Here is a 21,187-nt window from a genome sequence, read left to right on the forward strand (position 1 = left end):
GGGGAGGGGCATTTGTATGGCGCCCCCCGGAGTCAATACTTTGTAGAACCCCCTTTCTCTACAAGTCTTTTTGGGGATGTCTCTACCAGCTTTGCACATCTAGAGAGGACATTTCTGCCCATTCTTCTTTGTAAAATATCTCAAGCTCTGTCAGATTGGATGGAGAGCATCTGTGAACAGCAATTTTCAAGTCTTGCCACAGATTCTCAATGTGATTTAGGTCTGGACTGTGACTGGGCCATTCTAACACATGAATATGCTTTGATCTAAACCATTCCATTGTAGCTCTGGCTGGATGTTTCGGGTCGTTGTCCTGCTGGAAGGTGAACCTCCCCCCCGGTCTCAAGTCTTCTGCAGACTCTAACAGGTTTTCTTCTAAGATTGTCCTGTATTTGTCTCCATCCATCTTCTCATCAACTCTGACCAGCTTCCCTGTCCCTGCTGAAGAAAACCATCCCCACCACATGATGCTGCCACCACCATGTTTCACGGTGGGGATGGTGTGTTCAGGGTGATGTGCAGTGTTAGTTTTCCCCACACATAGTGTTTTACTTTTAGGCCATAAAGTTGAATTTTGGTCTCCTCTGACCAGATCACCTTCTTCCACATGTTTGCTGTGTCCTCCACATGGCTTCTCACAAACTACAAACAGGACTTCTTATGACTTTCTTTCACCAATGTCTTTCTTCTTGTCACTCTTCCATAAAGGGCAGATTTGTGGAGAACACGACTAATAGTTGTCCTGTGGACAGATTCTCCCACCTGAGCTGTGGATCTCTGCAGCTCCTCCAGAGTTACCATGGACCTCTTGGCTCTTCTCTGATGAATGCTCTCCTTGCCCGGCCGGTCAGTTTAGGTGGACGGCCATGTCTTGGTAGGTTTCAGTTGTGCCATACTCTTTCCATTTTCCGATGATGGATTGAACAGAGCTCCGTGAGATGTTCAAAGCTTTGGAGATTTTTTTTATAACCTAACCCTGCTTTATACTTCTCCACAACTTTATCCCTGACCTGTCTGGTGTGTTCCTTGGCCTTCATGATGCTGTTTGTTCACTAAGGTTCTCTAACAAACCTCTGAGGGCTTCACAGAACAGCTGTATTTATACTGAGATTAAATGACACACAGGTGGACTCTATTTACTAATTAGGTGACTTCTGAAGGCAATTGGCTCCAATAGATTTTAGTTGGGGGTATCAGAGTAAAGGGGGCTGAATACAAATGCCCCCCCCCCACACACACTTTTCACATATTTATTTGTACCATTTATCATTTTCCTTCCACTTCACTTTGTGTTGGTCTATCACATAAAATCCCAATGAAATACATTTACGTTTTTGGGTGTAACATGAGAAAATGTGGGAAATGTCAAGGGGTATGAATACTTTTTCCAGGCACTGTAGTTTCTGATACTCTGAGATCCCGGGATGTCATCCAATCAGTGAATTCTTGGTGGACTTTTCTCCCGGGGTGAAAGGTACTCGCCCTCCTGTGGTAAACGGTCGTGTCAGGTACCTCTGAGTACTCGGGAAGCGATCTTACATTTGTTGTCAAACACTTCAGTGAAGGATCGCTCGTCGCTCTGCAAACACTCGTCTTCGCCTCTCCATGGCCACCGGTTGAGCAACTGTACGGCGCTGCCGGGATATCGGCGATACTCCGCCAGTCTTCCAATCAATATTTCTGGGTGGATCACACCACACCGTGCAATCTCTATACAATCGATGTCTCATCCCATCCAGTCAGGCCGCCCTTGTATTATATATTTCTTGGTAGATCTGAAGGGGATTGTACAATCGGATTGTATAGTGAGGGTGAGCTCCAGATTTTGTCACCAAGACAGAAAATCCGACATATTCCAGTTGTCACCAGAAGAGGAATGGAGAGGAAATCTCCATCGGGGACACCAAATCTCCCACACAATGGAGACTTCTCTTCTCATTGTGACCCCGGGACAGGAAGTGAAGGGAAATCTCCCCAACGGGCCACACACACAAGACAGCACCTCTCACCCTCCCCCACATACAATCCGATCCCACACAGGACAATCACTTTTCATACAAGCCCCACCGAAATTTATGATTTGTCCGGATCCACACAGGGAGATCTCTGTACAATCTGATTGTAAACTATGGTCTCTTCTGGTCACTGATTGGTCCGGTCAGAGCAGGCTGACGCCAGTCATTGATTGGTCCGGTCAGAGCAGACTGACGCCGGTCACCGATTGGTCTGGTCAGAACAGGCTGGGGCTAGTCACTGATTGGTCTCATCAAAGCAGGGTGATGCTAGTCACTGATTGGCCTGGTCACAGCAGGCTAACGCCAGTCACTGATTGGTCTGGTCAGAGCAGGCTGACGCCGGTCACTGATTGGTCTGGTCAGAGCAGGCTGACGCCGTTCACTGATTGGTCTGGTCAGAGCAGGCTGACGCCGTTCACTGATTGGTCTGGTCAGAGCAGGCTGACGCCGGTCACCGATTGGTTTGGTCAGAGCAGGTTGACACCAGTCACTGATTGGTCTGGTCAGAGCAGGCTGACGCCGGTCACCGATTGGTCTGGTCAGAGCAGGCGGACGCCGGTCACTGATTGGTTTGGTCAGAGCAGGTTGACGCCAGTCACTGATTGGTCCGGTCAGAGCAGGCTGACGCCAGTCACTGATTGGTCTGGTCAGAGCAGGCTAACACCGGTCACTGATTGGTCTGGTCAGAGCAGGCTGACGCCGGTCACTGATTGGTCTGGTCAGAGCAGGCTGATGCCAGTCACTGATTGGTCTGGTCAGAGCAGGCTGACGCTAGTCACTGATTGGTCCGGTCAGAGCAGGCTGACGCCAGTCACCGATTGGTCCAGTCAGACCAGGCTGGTGCCGGTCACCAATTGGTCTGGCCAGAGCAGGCTGACGCCAGTTACTGATTGGTCCGGTCAGAGCAGGCTGGTGCTGGTCACCAATTGGTCTGGTCAGAGCAGGCTGACGCCAGTCACTGATTGGTCCGGGCAGAGCAGGCTGACGCCAGTCACTGATTGGTCCGGTCAGAGCAGGCTGATGCTGGTCACTGATTGGTCCGGTCAGAGCAGGCTGATGCTGGTCACCAATTGGTCCGGGCAGAGCAGGCTGATGCCAGTCACTGATTGGTCCGGTCAGGGCAGGCCGACGCCAGTCACTGATTGGTCTAGTCAGAGCAGGCTGATGCTGGTCACCAATTGGTCCGGGCAGAGCAGGCTGATGCCAGTCACTGATTGGTCTGGTCAGAGCAGGCCGACGCCAGTCATTGATTGGTCCGGTCAGAGCAGACTGACGCTGGTCACCGATTGGTCTGGTCAGAACAGGCTGGGGCTAGTCACTGATTGGTCTCATCAAAGCAGGGTGATGCTAGTCACTGATTGGCCTGGTCACAGCAGGCTAACGCCAGTCACTGGTTGGTCTGGTCAGAGCAGGCTGACGCCGGTCACTGATTAGTCTGGTCAGAGCAGGCTGACGCCGTTCACTGATTGGTCTGGTCAGAGCAGGCTGACGCCGTTCACTGGTTGGTCTGGTCAGAGCAGGCTGACGCCGGTCACTGATTGGTCTGGTCAGAGCAGGTTGACGCCAGTCACTGATTGGTCCGGTCAGAGCAGGCTGACGCCAGTCACCGATTGGTCCGGTCAGACCAGGCTGGTGCTGGTCACCAATTGGTCTGGTCAGAGCAGGCTGACGCCAGTCACTGTTTGGTCCGGGCAGAGCAGGCTGACGCCAGTCACTGATTGGTGCGGTCAGAGCAGGCTGATGCTGGTCACTGATTGGTCCGGTCAGAGCAGGCTGATGCTGGTCACCAATTGGTCCGGTCAGGGCAGGCCGACGCCAGTCACTGATTGGTCCGGTCAGGGCAGGCCGACGCCAGTCACTGATTGGTCTGGTCAGAGCAGGCTGATGCTGGTCACCAATTGGTCCGGGCAGAGCAGGCTGATGCCAGTCACTGATTGGTCCGGTCAGAGCAGGCCGACGCCAGTCATTGATTGGTCCGGTTAGAGCAGACTGACGCCGGTCACCGATTGGTCTGGTCAGAACAGGCTGGGGCTAGTCACTGATTGGTCTCATCAAAGCAGGGTGATGCTAGTCACTGATTGGCCTGGTCACAGCAGGCTAACGCCAGTCACTGATTGGTCTGGTCAGAGCAGGCTGACGCCGGTCACTGATTGGTCTGGTCAGAGCAGGCTGACGCCGTTCACTGATTGGTCTGGTCAGAGCAGGCTGACGTCGTTCACTGATTGGTCTGGTCAGAGCAGGCTGACGCCGTTCACTGATTGGTCTGGTCAGAGCAGGCTGACGCCGGTCACCGATTGGTTTGGTCAGAGCAGGTTGACACCAGTCACTCATTGGTCTGGTCAGAGCAGGCTGACGCCGGTCACCGATTGGTCTGGTCAGAGCAGGCTGACGCCGGTCACTGATTGGTTTGGTCAGAGCAGGTTGACGCCAGTCACTGATTGGTCCGGTCAGAGCAGGCTGACGCCAGTCACTGATTGGTCTGGTCAGAGCAGGCTAACGCCGGTCACTGATTGGTCCGGTCAGAGCAGGCTGATGCCGGTCACTGATTGGTCTGGTCAGAGCAGGCTGACGCCAGTCACCGATTGGTCCGGTCAGACCAGGCTGGTGCCGGTCACCAATTGGTCTGGCCAGAGCAGGCTGACGCCAGTCACTGATTGGGCCGGACAGAGCAGGCTGGTGCTGGTCACCAATTGGTCTGGTCAGAGCAGGCTGACGCCAGTCACTGATTGGTCCGGTCAGAGCAGGCTGATGCTGGTCACTGATTGATCCGGTCAGAGCAGGCTGATGCTGGTCACCAATTGGTCCGGGCAGAGCAGGCTGATGCCAGTCACTGATTGGTCCGGTCAGGGCAGGCCGACGCCAGTCACTGATTGGTCTAGTCAGAGCAGGCTGATGCTGGTCACCAATTGGTCCGGGCAGAGCAGGCTGATGCCAGTCACTGATTGGTCCGGTCAGAGCAGGCCGACGCCAGTCATTGATTGGTCCGGTCAGAGCAGACTGACGCTGGTCACCGATTGGTCTGGTCAGAACAGGCTGGGGCTAGTCACTGATTGGTCTCATCAAAGCAGGGTGATGCTAGTCACTGATTGGCCTGGTCACAGCAGGCTAACGCCAGTCACTGGTTGGTCTGGTCAGAGCAGGCTGACGCCGGTCACTGATTGGTCTGGTCAGAGCAGGCTGACGCCGGTCACCGATTGGTTTGGTCAGAGCAGGTTGACACCAGTCACTCATTGGCCTGGTCACAGCAGGCTAACGCCAGTCACTGGTTGGTCTGGTCAGAGCAGGCTGACGCCGGTCACTGATTAGTCTGGTCAGAGCAGGCCGACGCCAGTCACTGATTGGTCTGGTCAGAGCAGGCTGACGCCAGTCACTGATTGGTCCAGTCAGAGCAGGCTGGTGCCGGTCCCCAATTGGTCTGGTCAGAGCAGGCTAACGCTGGTCACTGATTAGTCTGGTCAGAGCAGGCTGACGCCGGCCACTGATTGGTCCGGTCAGAGCAGGCTAACGCTGGTCATTGATTGGTCTGGTCAGAGCAGGCTGACGCCGGTCACCGATTGGTCTACTCAGAGCAGGCCGATGCCAGTCACTGATTGGTCCAGTCAGAGCAGGCTGGCGCCAGTCACCAATTGGTCTGGTCAGAGAAGGCTGACGCCGGTCACTGATTGGTCTGGTCAGAGCAGGCTGACGCCAGTCACTGATTGGTCCGGTCAGAGCAGGCTGGTGCTGGTCACCAATTGGTCTGGTCAGAGCAGGCTAACGCTGGTCACTGATTGGTCTGGTGAGAGCAGGCTGACGCCAGTCACTGATTGGTCCGGTCAGAGCAGGCTGGCACCAGTCACCAATTGGTCTGGTCAGAGCAGGCTGACGCTGGTCACTGATTGGTCCAGTCAGAGTAGGCTGACGCCAGTCACTGATTGGTCCGGTCAGAGCAGGCTGGCGCCGGTCACCAATTGGTCCGGCCAGAGCAGGCTGACGCCAGTCACTGATTGATCCGGTCAGAGCAGGCTGACGCCAGTCACTGATTGGTCTGGTCAGAGCAGGCTGACGCCAGTCACTAATTGGTCCGGTCAGAGCAGGCTGACGCCAGTCACTGATTGGTCCGGTCAGAGCAGGCTGGTGCCAGTCACTGATTGATCCGGTCAGAGCAGGCTGACACCAGTCACTGATTGGTCTGGTCAGAGCAGGCTGATGCCGGTCATTGATTGGTCCGGTCAGAGCAGGCTGACGCCAGTCACTGATTGGTCTGGTCAGAGCAGGCTGACGCCAGTCACTGATTGGTCTGGTCAGAGCAGGCTGACGCCAGTCACTGATTGGTCAGGTCAGAGCAGGCTGATGCTGGTCACTGATTGGTCCGGTCAGAGCAGGCTGATGCTGGTCACCAGTTGGTCCGGGCAGAGCAGGCTGATGCCAGTCACTGATTGGTCCGGTCAGAGCAGGCCGATGCCAGTCACTGATTGGTCTGGTCAGAGCAGGCTGATGCTGGTCACCAATTGGTCTGGGCAGAGCAGGCTGATGCCAGTCACTGATTGGTCCGGTCAGAGCAGGCTGGTGCCGGTCACCAATTGGTCTGGTCAGAGCAGGCTAGCGCTGGTCACTGATTGGTCTGGTCAGAGCAGGCTGACGCCAGTCACTGATTGGTCCGGTCAGAGCAGGCTAACGCTGGTCAATGATTGGTCTGGTCAGAGCAGGCTGACGCCGGTCACCGATTGGTCTACTCAGAGCAGGCCGATGCCAGTCACTGATTGGTCCGGTCAGAGCAGGCTGGTGCCGGTCACCAATTGGTCCGGTCAGAGCAGGCTAACGCCAGTCACTGATTGGTCCGGCTGACTCAATCTCCCAGAGCAACAGGCAAATCATTTCTGTTTCCGGCTCTGAACTTGTCGCTGAATTACCGATCGTTATGTGTCTGCGTACTCCATAGACCACAATGCACCTGTGTTCAGATCAGTAAAATCGCAGCGTTTCTTATTCTGTACAAGGTCATTCTCTGCCATTCCCGTCCAATGTAAATAAAAAATTAACAGAACAATCGCCGGGTTCCTCTGAAAGATTTTGACACAGTTATTTCCTCCAAAACTCCACCGTGAGGTTGTCATGTGACAACACAATGTGCTGAGCTGTGATTGGCCGCCTGTCCCGGGCTGTGCAATAGAGGAAGTCCCCTCCTGAAAATATATAAATACCGAGTGTGACCCGGATTTCACATTACTGAGCGCAGGCTGATGTGTCTGACGCCATGGGAGCCAATCAGAGCGCAGGTATGTAGGGAGGGGGTCTGCTATTCTCTGATATGGTCATGGAGGCCGGCGGCGGGCCCACACCCAGAACTGAGATTTCAGTGTTTGGTGGATGCGGGAGAGACAGATCTTTCAATGAGATACCCGAGTCTGTGATGAGGGGTTCCCACCATCCCTGCTGATCACTTCTGGGGGGAGATTTACTAAGGCTCCATTCACACTTGTGTGACTTCAAAATTGCGCGATTTCCATTTTCTGCGACTTTGGACAAATGCAACTTTATCTTTGACCATGTGACCGTGGGTGCTCTACAAACCTGAATGATGTGTGAACACGTCCCATGTATATCATTCAGGTGCGATATACATGCATTTCTTGAGGGTTTGCATTGAAGTCTATGGCGCTGATGTCGCATTAAAGTCGGGCCAAAAGTAGTGCAGGAATTACTATAACGTCGCTGCGACTTTAAGTCACACAGATATGAACGGTACTCATTGGAAAACATGGGGTGCGACTTGTCATGCAACTTTGGGGTCCAAGCAAGTTGCACAAGTGTGAAGGGGGCAGAAAACTGGAGCTCTCAGAATCTGGTGCAGCTTTGTATAGAAACCAATCAGCTTCCAGGTTTCATCCCCCATTCACACTGAAGGCGGTGTCAGCTGAACTCGCACAATTTCAAACCCGCATCCCGGGAGCGATTTGACAGATAGCAGTTGCGTTTTCATGCACAGATATCTATTGAAATCGCCCCCCAAAGTAGCCAAAGGTAGTGCAGGAACTACTTTTGGGAATCGGAAAAAGTCGGCATTGCACCGCTTGGGCCGTTGCCAGCATGGCATGGTCAAGTCGCTCCGATGTGAATGGGGGCTTATTATCAAAGTTTAATAGAAGAAGCTGAAGTTAGAAGCCGATTGGCTCCCATGTACAGCTGCACCAGATTCTAAGTGCTCCAGTTTTAGTAAATCTCATCCATCTGTATCTGGAGGGAGCGGCTGATATGTGGGAAATGGTTGCTCCGCCCTCCCATTCTCCTATAGGAGAAGATGATGGGGTATGAGGAGGAGATGATGGGGTATGAGGAGGAGATGATGGGGTATGAGGAGGAGATGATGAGAGTACAGGGGAGGAGATGATGGGGTATGAGGAGGAGATGATGAGAGTACAGAGGAGGACATGATGGGAGTACAGGGGTGGAGATGATGGGAGTACAGAGGAGGAGATGATGGGAGTACAGGGGAGGAGATGATGGGAGTACAGAGGAGGGGATGATGGGAGTACAGAGGAGGAGATGATGGGGTATGAGGAGGAGATGATGGGGTATGAGGAGGAGATGATGAGAGTACAGGGGAGGAGATGATAAGAGTACAGGGGAGGAGATGATGGGAGTACAGAGGAGGAGATGATGGGAGTACAGGGGTGGAGATGATGGGAGTACAGAGGAGGAGATGATGGGAGTACAGGGGAGGAGATGATGGGAGTACAGAGGAGGAGATGATGAGAGTACAGAGGAGGAGATGATGGGAGTACAGAGGAGGAGATGATGGGAGTACAGAGGAGGAGATGATGGGAGTACAGAGGAGGAGATGATGGGAGTACAGGGGTGGAGATGATGGGAGTACAGGGGTGGAGATGATGGGAGTAAAGAGGAGGAGATGATGGGAGTACAGAGGAGGAGATGATGGGAGTACAGAGGAGGGGATGATGGGAGTACAGAGGAGGAGATGATGGGAGAACAGAGGAGGAGATGATGGGAGTACAGAGGAGGAGATGATGGGAGTACAGAGGAGGAGATGATGGGAGTACAGAGGAGGGGATGATGGGAGCACAGGGTAGGAGATGATGTGAGCACAGAGGAGGAGATGATGGGAGTACAGAGGAGGAGATGATGGGAGTACAGGGGAGGAGATGATGTGAGTACAGGGGAGGAGATGATGGGAGTACAGAGGAGGAGATGATGGGAGTACAGAGGAGGAGATGATGTGAGTACAGGGGAGGAGATGATGGGAGTACAGGGGAGGAGATGATGGGAGTACAGAGGAGGAGATGATGGGAGTACAGAGGAGGGGATGATGGGAGTACAGAGGAGGGGATGATGGGAGTACAGAGGAGGAGATGATGGGAGTACAGAGGAGGAGATGATGGGAGTACAGAGGAGGAGATGATGGGAGTACAGAGGAGGGGATGATGGGAGTACAGAGGAGGAGATGATGGGAGTACAGAGGAGGAGATGATGGGAGTACAGAGGAGGAGATGATGGGAGTACAGAGGAGGAGATGATGGGAGTACAGAGGAGGAGATGATGGGAGTACAGAGGAGGGGATGATGGGAGTACAGAGGAGGGGATGATGGGAGTACAGAGGAGGGGATGATGGGAGTACAGAGAAGGAGATGATGGGAGTACAGGGGAGGAGATGATGGGAGTACAGAGGAGGAGATGATGGGAGTACAGAGGAGGAGATGATGGGAGTACAGAGGAGGGGATGATGGGAGTACAGAGGAGGGGATGATGGGAGTACAGAGGAGGAGATGATGGGAGTACAGAGAAGGAGATGATGGGAGTACAGGGGAGGAGATGATGGGAGTACAGAGGAGGAGATGATGGGAGTACAGAGGAGGAGATGATGGGAGTACAGAGGAGGGGATGATGGGAGTACAGAGGAGGAGATAATGGGAGTACAGAGGAGGGGATGATGGGACTACAGAGGAGGAGATGATGGGAGTATAGGGGAGGAGATGATGGAAGTACAGGGGAGGAGATGATGGGAGTACAGAGGAGAAGATGATAGGAGTACAGGGGAGGAGATGATGGGAGTACAGAGGAGGAGATGATGGGAGTACAGAGGAGGGGATGATGGGAGTACAGGGGAGGGGATGGTGGGAGTACAGGGGAGGCGATGATGGGAGTACAGAGGAGGAGATGATGGGAGTACAGAGGAGGGGATGATGGGAGTACAGAGGAAGAGATGATGGGAGTACAGGGGAGGAGATGATGGGAGTACAGGGGAGGAGATGGTGGGAGTACAGAGGAGAAGATGATGGGAGTACAGAGGAGGAGATGATGGGAGTACAGAGGAGGAGATGGTGGGAGTACAGGGGAGGGTATGATGGGAGTACAGGGAAGGAGATGATGGGAGTACAGGGAAGGAGATGATGGGAGTAAAGAGGAGGAGATGATGGGAGTACAGAGGAGGAGATGATGGGAGTACAGGGGAGGAGATGATGGGAGTACAGGGGAGGAGATGGTGGGAGTACAGAGGAGAAGATGATGGGAGTACAGAGGAGGAGATGATGGGAGTACAGAGGAGGAGATGGTGGGAGTACAGGGGAGGGTATGATGGGAGTACAGGGAAGGAGATGATGGGAGTACAGGGAAGGAGATGATGGGAGTAAAGAGGAGGAGATGATGGGAGTACAGAGGAGGAGATGATGGGAGTACAGAGGAGGGGATGATGGGAGTACAGAGGAGGAGATGATGGGAGTACAGAGGAGGAGATGATGAGAGTACAGAGGAGGAGATGATGGGAGTACAGAGGAGGAGATGATGGGAGTACAGAGGAGGAGATGATGGGAGTACAGAGGAGGAGATGATGGGAGTACAGAGGAGGAGATGATGAGAGTACAGAGGAGGAGATGATGGGAGTACAGAGGAGGAGATGATGGGAGTACAGAGGAGGAGATGATGGGAGTACAGAGGAGGAGATGATGGGAGTACAGAGGAGGAGATGATGGGAGTACAGGGGAGGAGATGATGTGAGTACAGGGGAGGAGATGATGGGAGCACAGAGGAGGAGATGATGGAAGTACAGGGGAGGAGATGATGTGAGTACAGAGGAGGAGATGATGGGAGTACAGAGGAGGGGATGATGGGAGTACAGGGGAGGAGATGATGGGAGTACAGGGGAGGAGATGATGGGAGTACAGAGGAGGAGATGATGGGAGTACAGAGGAGGGGATGATGGGAGTACAGGGGAAGAGATGATGGGAGTACAGAGGAGGAGATGATGGGAGTACAGAGGAGGGGATGATGGGAGTACAGGGGAGGAGATGATGGGAGTACAGGGAAGGAGATGATGGGAGTACAGGGAAGGAGATGATGGGAGTACAGAGGAGGAGATGATGGGAGTACAGAGGAGGAGATGATGGGAGTACAGAGGAGGAGATGATGGGAGAACAGAGGAGGAGATGATGGGAGTACAGAGGAGGAGATGATGGGAGTACAGAGAAGGAGATGATGGGAGTACAGGGGAGGAGATAATGGGAGTACAGGGGAGGAGATGATGGGAGTACAGAGGAGGAGATGATGGGAGTGCAGGGGAGGAGATGATGGGAGAGCAGGGGAGGAGATGATGGGAGTACAGAGGAGGGGATGATGGGAGTACAGAGGAGGAGATGATGGGAGTACAGAGGAGGGGATGATGGGAGAACAGAGGAGGAGATGATGGGAGTACAGAGGAGGGGATGATGGGAGAACAGAGGAGGAGATGATGGGAGTACAGAGGAGGAGATGATGGGAGTACAGAGGAGGAGATGATGGGAGTACAGAGGAGGAGATGATGGGAGTACAGAGGAGGAGATGATGGGAGTACAGAGGAGGAGATGATGGGAGTACAGAGGAGGGGATGATGGGAGTACAGGGGAGGAGATGATGGGAGTACAGAGGAGGAGATGATGGGAGTACAGAGGAGGGGATGATGGGAGTACAGAGGAGGAGATGATGGGAGTACAGGGGAGGGTATGATGGGAGTACAGGGAAGGAGATGATGGGAGTACAGGGAAGGAGATGATGGGAGTAAAGAGGAGGAGATGATGGGAGTACAGAGGAGGAGATGATGGGAGTACAGAGGAGGAGATGATGGGAGTACAGGGGATGAGATGATGGGAGTACAGGGGAGGACATGATGGGAGTACAGAGGAGAAGATGATGGGAGTACAGAGGAGGAGATGATGGGAGTACAGAGGAGGAGATGATGGGAGTACAGGGGAGGGTATGATGGGAGTACAGGGAAGGAGATGATGGGAGTACAGGGAAGGAGATGATGGGAGTACAGGGAAGGAGATGATGGGAGTACAGAGGAGGAGATGATGGGAGATGATGGGAGTACAGGGGAGGGTATGATGGGAGTACAGGAGATGATGGGAGTACAGGGGAGGGTATGATGGGAGTACAGGGAAGGAGATGATGGGAGTACAGGGAAGGAGATGATGGGAGTAAAGAGGAGGAGATGATGGGAGTACAGAGGAGGAGATGATGGGAGTACAGAGGAGGGGATGATGGGAGTACAGAGGAGGAGATGATGGGAGTACAGGGGATGAGATGATGGGAGTACAGGGGAGGACATGATGGGAGTACAGAGGAGAAGATGATGGGAGTACAGAGGAGGAGATGATGGGAGTACAGGGGAGGGTATGATGGGAGTACAGGGAAGGAGATGATGGGAGTACAGGGAAGGAGATGATGGGAGTAAAGAGGAGGAGATGATGGAAGTACAGAGGAGGAGATGATGGGAGTACAGAGGAGGGGATGATGGGAGTACAGAGGAGGAGATGATGGGAGTACAGAGGAGGAGATGATGGGAGTATAGGGGAGGAGATGATGGGAGTACAGGGGAGGAGATAATGGGAGTACAGGGGAGGAGATGATGGGAGTACAGAGGAGGAGATGATGGGAGTGCAGGGGAGGAGATGATGGGAGAGCAGGGGAGGAGATGATGGGAGTACAGAGGAGGGGATGATGGGAGTACAGAGGAGGAGATGATGGGAGTACAGAGGAGGGGATGATGGGAGAACAGAGGAGGAGATGATGGGAGTACAGAGGAGGGGATGATGGGAGAACAGAGGAGGAGATGATGGGAGTACAGAGGAGGAGATGATGGGAGTACAGAGGAGGAGATGATGGGAGTACAGAGGAGGAGATGATGGGAGTACAGAGGAGGAGATGATGGGAGTACAGAGGAGGGGATGATGGGAGTACAGGGGAGGAGATGATGGGAGTACAGAGGAGGAGATGATGGGAGTACAGAGGAGGGGATGATGGGAGTACAGAGGAGGAGATGATGGGAGTACAGGGGAGGGTATGATGGGAGTACAGGGAAGGAGATGATGGGAGTACAGGGAAGGAGATGATGGGAGTAAAGAGGAGGAGATGATGGGAGTACAGAGGAGGAGATGATGGGAGTACAGAGGAGGAGATGATGGGAGTACAGGGGATGAGATGATGGGAGTACAGGGGAGGACATGATGGGAGTACAGAGGAGAAGATGATGGGAGTACAGAGGAGGAGATGATGGGAGTACAGAGGAGGAGATGATGGGAGTACAGGGGAGGGTATGATGGGAGTACAGGGAAGGAGATGATGGGAGTACAGGGAAGGAGATGATGGGAGTACAGGGAAGGAGATGATGGGAGTACAGAGGAGGAGATGATGGGAGATGATGGGAGTACAGGGGAGGGTATGATGGGAGTACAGGAGATGATGGGAGTACAGGGGAGGGTATGATGGGAGTACAGGGAAGGAGATGATGGGAGTACAGGGAAGGAGATGATGGGAGTAAAGAGGAGGAGATGATGGGAGTACAGAGGAGGAGATGATGGGAGTACAGAGGAGGGGATGATGGGAGTACAGAGGAGGAGATGATGGGAGTACAGGGGATGAGATGATGGGAGTACAGGGGAGGACATGATGGGAGTACAGAGGAGAAGATGATGGGAGTACAGAGGAGGAGATGATGGGAGTACAGGGGAGGGTATGATGGGAGTACAGGGAAGGAGATGATGGGAGTACAGGGAAGGAGATGATGGGAGTAAAGAGGAGGAGATGATGGAAGTACAGAGGAGGAGATGATGGGAGTACAGAGGAGGGGATGATGGGAGTACAGAGGAGGAGATGATGGGAGTACAGAGGAGGAGATGATGGGAGTATAGGGGAGGAGATGATGGGAGTACAGGGGAGGAGATGATGTGAGTACAGAGGAGGAGATGATGGGAGTACAGAGGAGGGGATGATGGGAGTACAGGGGAGGAGATGATGGGAGTACAGAGGAGGGGATGATGGGAGTACAGGGGAGGAGATGATGGGAGTACAGAGGAGGAGATGATGGGAGTACAGAGGAGGAGATGATGGGAGTACAGAGGAGGAGATGATGGGAGTACAGGGGATGAGATGATGGGAGTACAGGGGAGGAGATGATGGGAGTACAGAGGAGAAGATGATGGGAGTACAGAGGAGGAGATGATGGGAGTACAGAGGAGGAGATGATGGGAGTACAGAGGAGGAGATGATGGGAGTACAGAGGAGGAGATGATGGGAGTACAGGGGAGGGTATGATGGGAGTACAGGGAAGGAGATGATGGGAGTACAGGGAAGGAGATGATGGGAGTAAAGAGGAGGAGATGATGGGAGTACAGAGGAGGGGATGATGGGAGTACAGAGGAGGGGATGATGGGAGTACAGAGGAGGGGATGATGGGAGTACAGAGGAGGAGATGATAGGAGTACAAAGGAGGGAATGATGGGAGTGTAGTAGGGGTGATGATGGTGATGAGGACAGTAGGGGTGGTGATGATGATGATGAGAAGGAGGAGGAGGACAGTAGGGGTGATGATGATGATGATGAGGACTGTAGGGATGATGATGAGGAGGAGGATGATGAGGAGGAGGAGGACAGTAGGGGTGATGATGAGGAGGAGGAGGACAGTAGGGGTGATGATGATGATGATGAGGACTGTAGGGATGATGATGAGGAGGAGGAGGAGGACAGTAGGGGTGATGATGATGATGATGAGGACTGTAGGGATGATGATGAGGAGGAGGATGATGATGAGGAGGAGGACAGTAGGGGTGATGATGAGGAGGAGGAGGACAGTAGGGGTGATGATGATGAGGAGGAGGAGGAGGACAGTAGGGGTGATGATGATGAGGAGGAGGACAGTAGGGGTGATGATGAGGAGGAGGAGGAGGATGATGATGAGGAGGAGGACAGTAGGGGTGATGATGATGAGGAGGAGGAGGAGGACAGTAGGGGTGATGATGAGGAGGAGGAGGAGGATGATGAGGAGGAGGACAGTAGGGGTGATGATGATGAGGAGGAGGAGGAGGACAGTAGGGGTGATGATGAGGAGGAGGAGGAGATGATGAGGAGGAGGACAGTAGGGGTCGCTCTCGCGGACTCACATATAATAAGCTCCTCCTCTCTCTCTCTCTCTTCTCTTCTCTCTCCGGACACTTTGTATCTTCTCCGGTGACGTCATGTTGGGGGGCGGAGATTTCCTCTCCCGGCATCCCCCGCGCTCTGATCTCTGCAGAGATGAGGGAGGAATGGAGACAGGTGAGAGACATTCGCGGGACTTCCTCTCCGGGTGACACCGCACAGTGTATGGGGGGGGGGGGGGTTTCATGGGATATGATAATGTGGAAGGTACTCAGCCTCCCCCCTCCCCCACAGCATTCCACCCCAAAGTATTGTACTGGGACAGGCACGGTAATTTACTGGTATTGGACTCGGACGGGCACAGTGTTGGACTTTGACTGGCACAGTGTTGGACTGGTATTATACTTTGACGGGCACAGTATTGGATTGAGACGGGCACAGTGTTGGACTGCCATGGGCACAGTATTGGACTGGTATTGTACTGGGGCGGGCACAGTATTGGACTGGTATTGGACTGGGACAGGCACAGTGTTGGACTGGTATTGTACTGGGACGGGCACAGTGTTGAACTGGGACTGGCCCAGTGTTGGACTGGTATTGTACTGGGACGGGCACAGTGTTGGACTGGTATTTTACTGGGACAGGCACAGTGTTGGACCGGTATTGTACTGGGACGGGCACAGTATTGAACTGGGACTGGCCCAGTGTTGGACTGGTATTGTACTGGGACGGGCACAGTATTGGACTGGTATTGTACTGGGACGGGCACAGTGTTGGACTGGTATTGTCCTAAGACGGGCACAGTGTTGGACTGGTATTGTACTGGGACGGGCACAGTGTTGGACTGGTATTGTACTGGGACGGGCACAGTGTTGGACTGGTATTGTACTGGGACGGGCACAGTGTTGGACTGGTATTGTACTGGGACGGGCACAGTGTTGGACTGGTATTGTACTGGGACGGGCACAGTGTTGGACTGGTATTGTACTGGGACGGGCACAGTGTTGGACTGGTATTGTACTGGGACGGGCACAGTGTTGGCCTGGTATTTTACTGGGACAGGCACAGTGTTGGACTGGCATGGGCACAGTATTGGACTGGGACTGGCACAGTGTTGGACTGGTATTGTACTGGGACAGGCACAGTGTTGGACTGGCATGGGCACAGTGTTGGACTGGCATTTTACTGGGACAAGCACAGTGTTGGACTGGAACGGGCACAGTGTTGGACTGGTATTGGACTGGGATGGGCACAGTATTGGACTGGGACTGGCACAGTGTTGGACTGGTATTGTTCTGGGACGGGCACTTGGTGGACTGGTATTGGACTGGGACGGGCACAGTATTGGACTGGGATGGGTACAGTATTGGATTGAGGCGGGCACAGTGTTGGACTGGTATTGGACTGGGACAGGCACAGTGTTGGACTGGCACGGGCACAGTATTGGACTAGGATTGGCACAGTGTTGGACTGGTATTGTACTGGTGCGGGCACATTTTGGACTGGCACGGGCACAGTGTTGGACTGGCACGGGCACAGTATTGGACTGGAATGGGCACAGTGTTGGACTGGTATTGGACTGGCACGGGCACAGTATTGGACTGGGACTGGCACAGTGTTGGACTGGTATTGTTCTGGGACAGGCACAGTATTGGACTGGGACTGGCACAGTGTTGGACTGGTATTGTTCTGGGACAGGCACAGTATTGGACTGGGATGGGCACAGTGTTGGACTGGTATTGGACTGGGACAGGCACAGTGTTGGACTGCCATGGGCACAGTATTGGACTGGCACGGGCACAGTATTGGACTGGGATTGGCACAGTGTTGGACTGGTATTGTACTGGGACAGGCACAGTGTTGGACTGGTATTTTACTGGCATGGGCACAGTATTGGACTGGGACAGGCACAGTGTTGGACTGGTATTGTACTGGGGCGGGCACAGTGTTGGACTGGTATTTTACTGGCATGGGCACAGTATTGGACTGGGACAGGCACAGTGTTGGACTGGTATTGTACTGGGACAGGCACAGTGTTGGACTGGGACTGGTACAGTATTGGACTGGTATTTTACTGGGACAAGCACAGTGTTGGACTGGTATTGGACTGGGACGGGCACAGTATTGGACTGGTATTGGCACAGTATTGGACTGGGACGGGCACAGTGTTGGACTGGTATTTTACTGGGACAGGCACAGTGTTGGACTGGTATTGTACTGGGACGGGCACAGTGTTGGACTGGTATTGTACTGGGACGGGCACAGTGTTGGACTGGTATTGTACTGGGACGGGCACAGTGTTGGACTGGTATTGTACTGGGACGGGCACAGTATTGAACTGGGACTGGCCCAGTGTTGGACTGGTATTTTACTGGGACAGGCACAGTGTTGGACCGGTATTGTACTGGGACGGGCACAGTGTTGGACTGGTATTGTCCTAAGACGGGCACAGTGTTGGACTGGTATTGTACTGGGACGGGCACAGTATTGAACTGGGACTGGCCCAGTGTTGGACTGGTATTTTACTGGGACAGACACAGTGTTGGACTGGGACTGGTACAGTATTGGACTGGTATTTTACTGGGACAAGCACAGTGTTGGACTGGTATTGGACTGGGACGGGCACAGTATTGGACTGGTATTGGCACAGTATTGGACTGGGACGGGCACAGTGTTGGACTGGTATTTTACTGGGACAGGCACAGTGTTGGACTGGTATTGTACTGGGACGGGCACAGTGTTGGACTGGTATTGTACTGGGACGGGCACAGTGTTGGACTGGTATTGTACTGGGACGGGCACAGTGTTGGACTGGTATTGTACTGGGACGGGCACAGTGTTGGACTGGTATTGTACTGGGACGGGCACAGTATTGAACTGGGACTGGCCCAGTGTTGGACTGGTATTTTACTGGGACAGGCACAGTGTTGGACCGGTATTGTACTGGGACGGGCACAGTGTTGGACTGGTATTGTCCTAAGACGGGCACAGTGTTGGACTGGTATTGTACTGGGACGGGCACAGTATTGAACTGGGACTGGCCCAGTGTTGGACTGGTATTTTACTGGGACAGGCACAGTGTTGGACTGGTATTGTACTGGGACGGGCACAGTGTTGGACTGGTATTGTATTGGGAAGGGCACAGTGTTGGACTGGTATTTTACTGGGACGGGCACAGTGTTGGACTGGTATTGTACTGGAACGGGCACAGTGTTGGACTGGTATTGTACTGGAACAGGCACAGTGTTGGACTGGTATTGTACTGGAACAGGCACAGTGTTGGACTGGTATTGTACTGGAACGGGCACAGTGTTGGACTGGTATTGTACTGGAACAGGCACAGTGTTGGACTGGTATTGTACTGGGACGGGCACAGTGTTGGACTGGTATTGTACTGGGACGGGCACAGTGTTGGACTGGTATTGTACTGGGACGGGCACAGTGTTGGACTGGTATTGTACTGGGACAGGCACAGTATTGGACTGGTATTGTACTGGGACGGGCACAGTGTTGGACTGGTATTGTACTGGGACGGGCACAGTGTTGGACTGGTATTGTACTGGGACGGGCACAGTGTTGGACTGGTATTGTACTGGGACGGGCACAGTGTTGGACTGGTATTGTACTGGGACGGGCACAGTATTGGACTGGTATTGTACTGGGACGGGCACAGTGTTGGACTGGTATTGTACTGGGACGGGCACAGTATTGGACTGGTATTGTACTGGGACGGGCACAGTGTTGGACTGGTATTGTACTGGGACGGGCACAGTGTGTGACTGGTATTGTACTGGGACGGGCACAGTGTTGGACTGGTATTGTACTGGGACAGGCACAGTATTGGACTAGGACGGGCACAGTATTGGACTGGTATTGGACGGGGACACCTACCATTCAGCCAGAGGGGGACGTTTTCATGCCATGACCGTCGTGTTTTGTTTGCCAGCGGTCTCAGCCGGTTTGGCGCGGTGTGCTGAGTTGAGTGGCGGTTCTGACCGTCATTCTCACTCCATTAAAGCCAATTGGGCCACAACTGCGAGTGGAAGTCACTTTTTCTCATGTTGTGTCTGGAAGGTGATAGAGATCTTCTCTTCCTCTTTTTGTCGGCTCGCCGGGTGTCATGCGAGTTCTTTATTCCGAAAGTCAGATTGCAGGTTGGTCACGTGGGAGCTGATTAACCCTTTACACCCCGGGTGTGGGGGAGGGGGTGACTGGTTCCTCTCTGTTCGGGTCATAGTAGAAACTTTGCTTGAAGAAAATAAATCGCACCAACAGCCCATTCCAAACCGAGAAAGTGGGCGGCCGCCAGCATCCTTCACAACCGATGAGTGGTCAGTTGTCATCGGGGTTCCCGCTGTCAGCTCAATGTAATAAGAATTGCTGGGAATGAAAAATTATGGAAAAAAAAAAAAAAACAGCGTGGGGAAGGGGGGATGGGGGTCCCCTTTCCTCAACCAGTACCGGGCCCTTTGGGTCACATAAAAATGTTTAAAGAAAAAAAGTCATGGAGTCCCCTAGAAAAATCCATTGTAGACCCCTATCCAAGCATGCAGGCCTGGAAAGGGAGGGGGATACACCCCCCCAATGTAGAACCATACCAGACCACATGCCCTCCACGGGTTAAAAGGGGCTCCATGACTCTGATAAGCCCCCCTCCTGCAAACCACCAGCCAGGGTTGTAGGGAAGAGGCCCTTGTCCTCATCAACACGGGGCCAAGGTGCTTTGGCATAGCACCCCCCATGTTGTGGGCATGTGGCCTGGTGTGGTTCAGAAGGGGGAGGGGCTTGCTTGTCCCCCCACCCCCTTTTTTCTGGCCTGTTGGACTGCATGCTCGGATAAGGGTCTGGTATGGATTTTGGGGGGGACCCCACGCCATTTAGAAAAAAAATTTGATGTGGGGTTCCCCTTAAAACCCATACCAGACACTAAGGGCTGTTTTTTTTTTTTCCTAATTTTTTTTATATGCCGGCAATTCTTTTTAGATTCAGCTGTCAGCGGGCAACCCCACTGTCGCGGCGGCCGCCTGCTCCTTAACAACCATGACAGCTACTGTCAAATGTAATCTAAATGTCAGATGTCTAATGTAATCCACATTTCAAATAAAATCTAAATGTAGCTTTTAATGGTCTATGGCAGGCTGCGGCGTTTAGGGACCCAATGCGTTCAGGGACGAATGTTCGGAACGCAGAAGAGTAGTGTGCGGTGAGACCGCGAGACCGAAAGGGAGCAGATAAGAGGAATGTGCTGGTAGAATATACATTGAATATTTCCTGGTACAATGGATGATGTCAGAGTGTACAGTGAGGGGAAAAAGTATTTGATCGGCTGCTGATTTTGTACATTTGCAAAAAAACGATCGGTCTATAATTTTATTGGTGGGTTTATTATAACAGTGAGAGAATAACAACAAAAATATCCAGAAAAACACATTTCATAAAAGTTATAAATTGATTTGCATTTTAATGAGTAAAAGAAGTATTTGACCCCCTTCACCAAACATGACTTGGTAGTTGGTGGAGAAACCCTTGTTGGTTAATCACAGAGGTCAGACGTTTCTTGGAGTTGGCCTCCAGGTTTGCTCACATCTCAGGAGGGATTTTGTCCTCTTTGCAGATCCTCTCCAAGTCATTAAGGTTTCCAGGCTGCCATTTGGTAACTCGAATCTTCAGCTCCCTCCACATATTTTCTACGGGATTAAGGTCTGGAGACTGGCTAGGCCACTCCAGGACCTTAATGTGCTTCTTCTTGAGCTGCTGGAATACCCATCCATGACCAATTTTCAGTGCCC

At 53.0% G+C, this 21,187-nt stretch overlaps 1 protein-coding gene across 1 annotated transcript in view; it reads right to left on the reverse strand.

Moving 5' to 3' along the window:
• Positions 1–15,521, reverse strand: part of ANO7 (anoctamin 7) — a 61,740-nt gene extending 46,219 nt beyond the window's left edge. Inside the window, exon 1 of the mRNA XM_073601500.1 lies at positions 15,422–15,521. The gene's annotated coding sequence lies outside the window, so the exon portion shown is untranslated. The remainder of the gene's footprint in view (positions 1–15,421) is intronic.
• Positions 15,522–21,187: the final 5,666 nt, after the last annotated feature.

The sequence above is a fragment of the Aquarana catesbeiana genome, linkage group LG10, assembly GCF_042186555.1.
Source record: "Aquarana catesbeiana isolate 2022-GZ linkage group LG10, ASM4218655v1, whole genome shotgun sequence".
Classification (NCBI taxonomy): domain Eukaryota; kingdom Metazoa; phylum Chordata; class Amphibia; order Anura; family Ranidae; genus Aquarana; species Aquarana catesbeiana.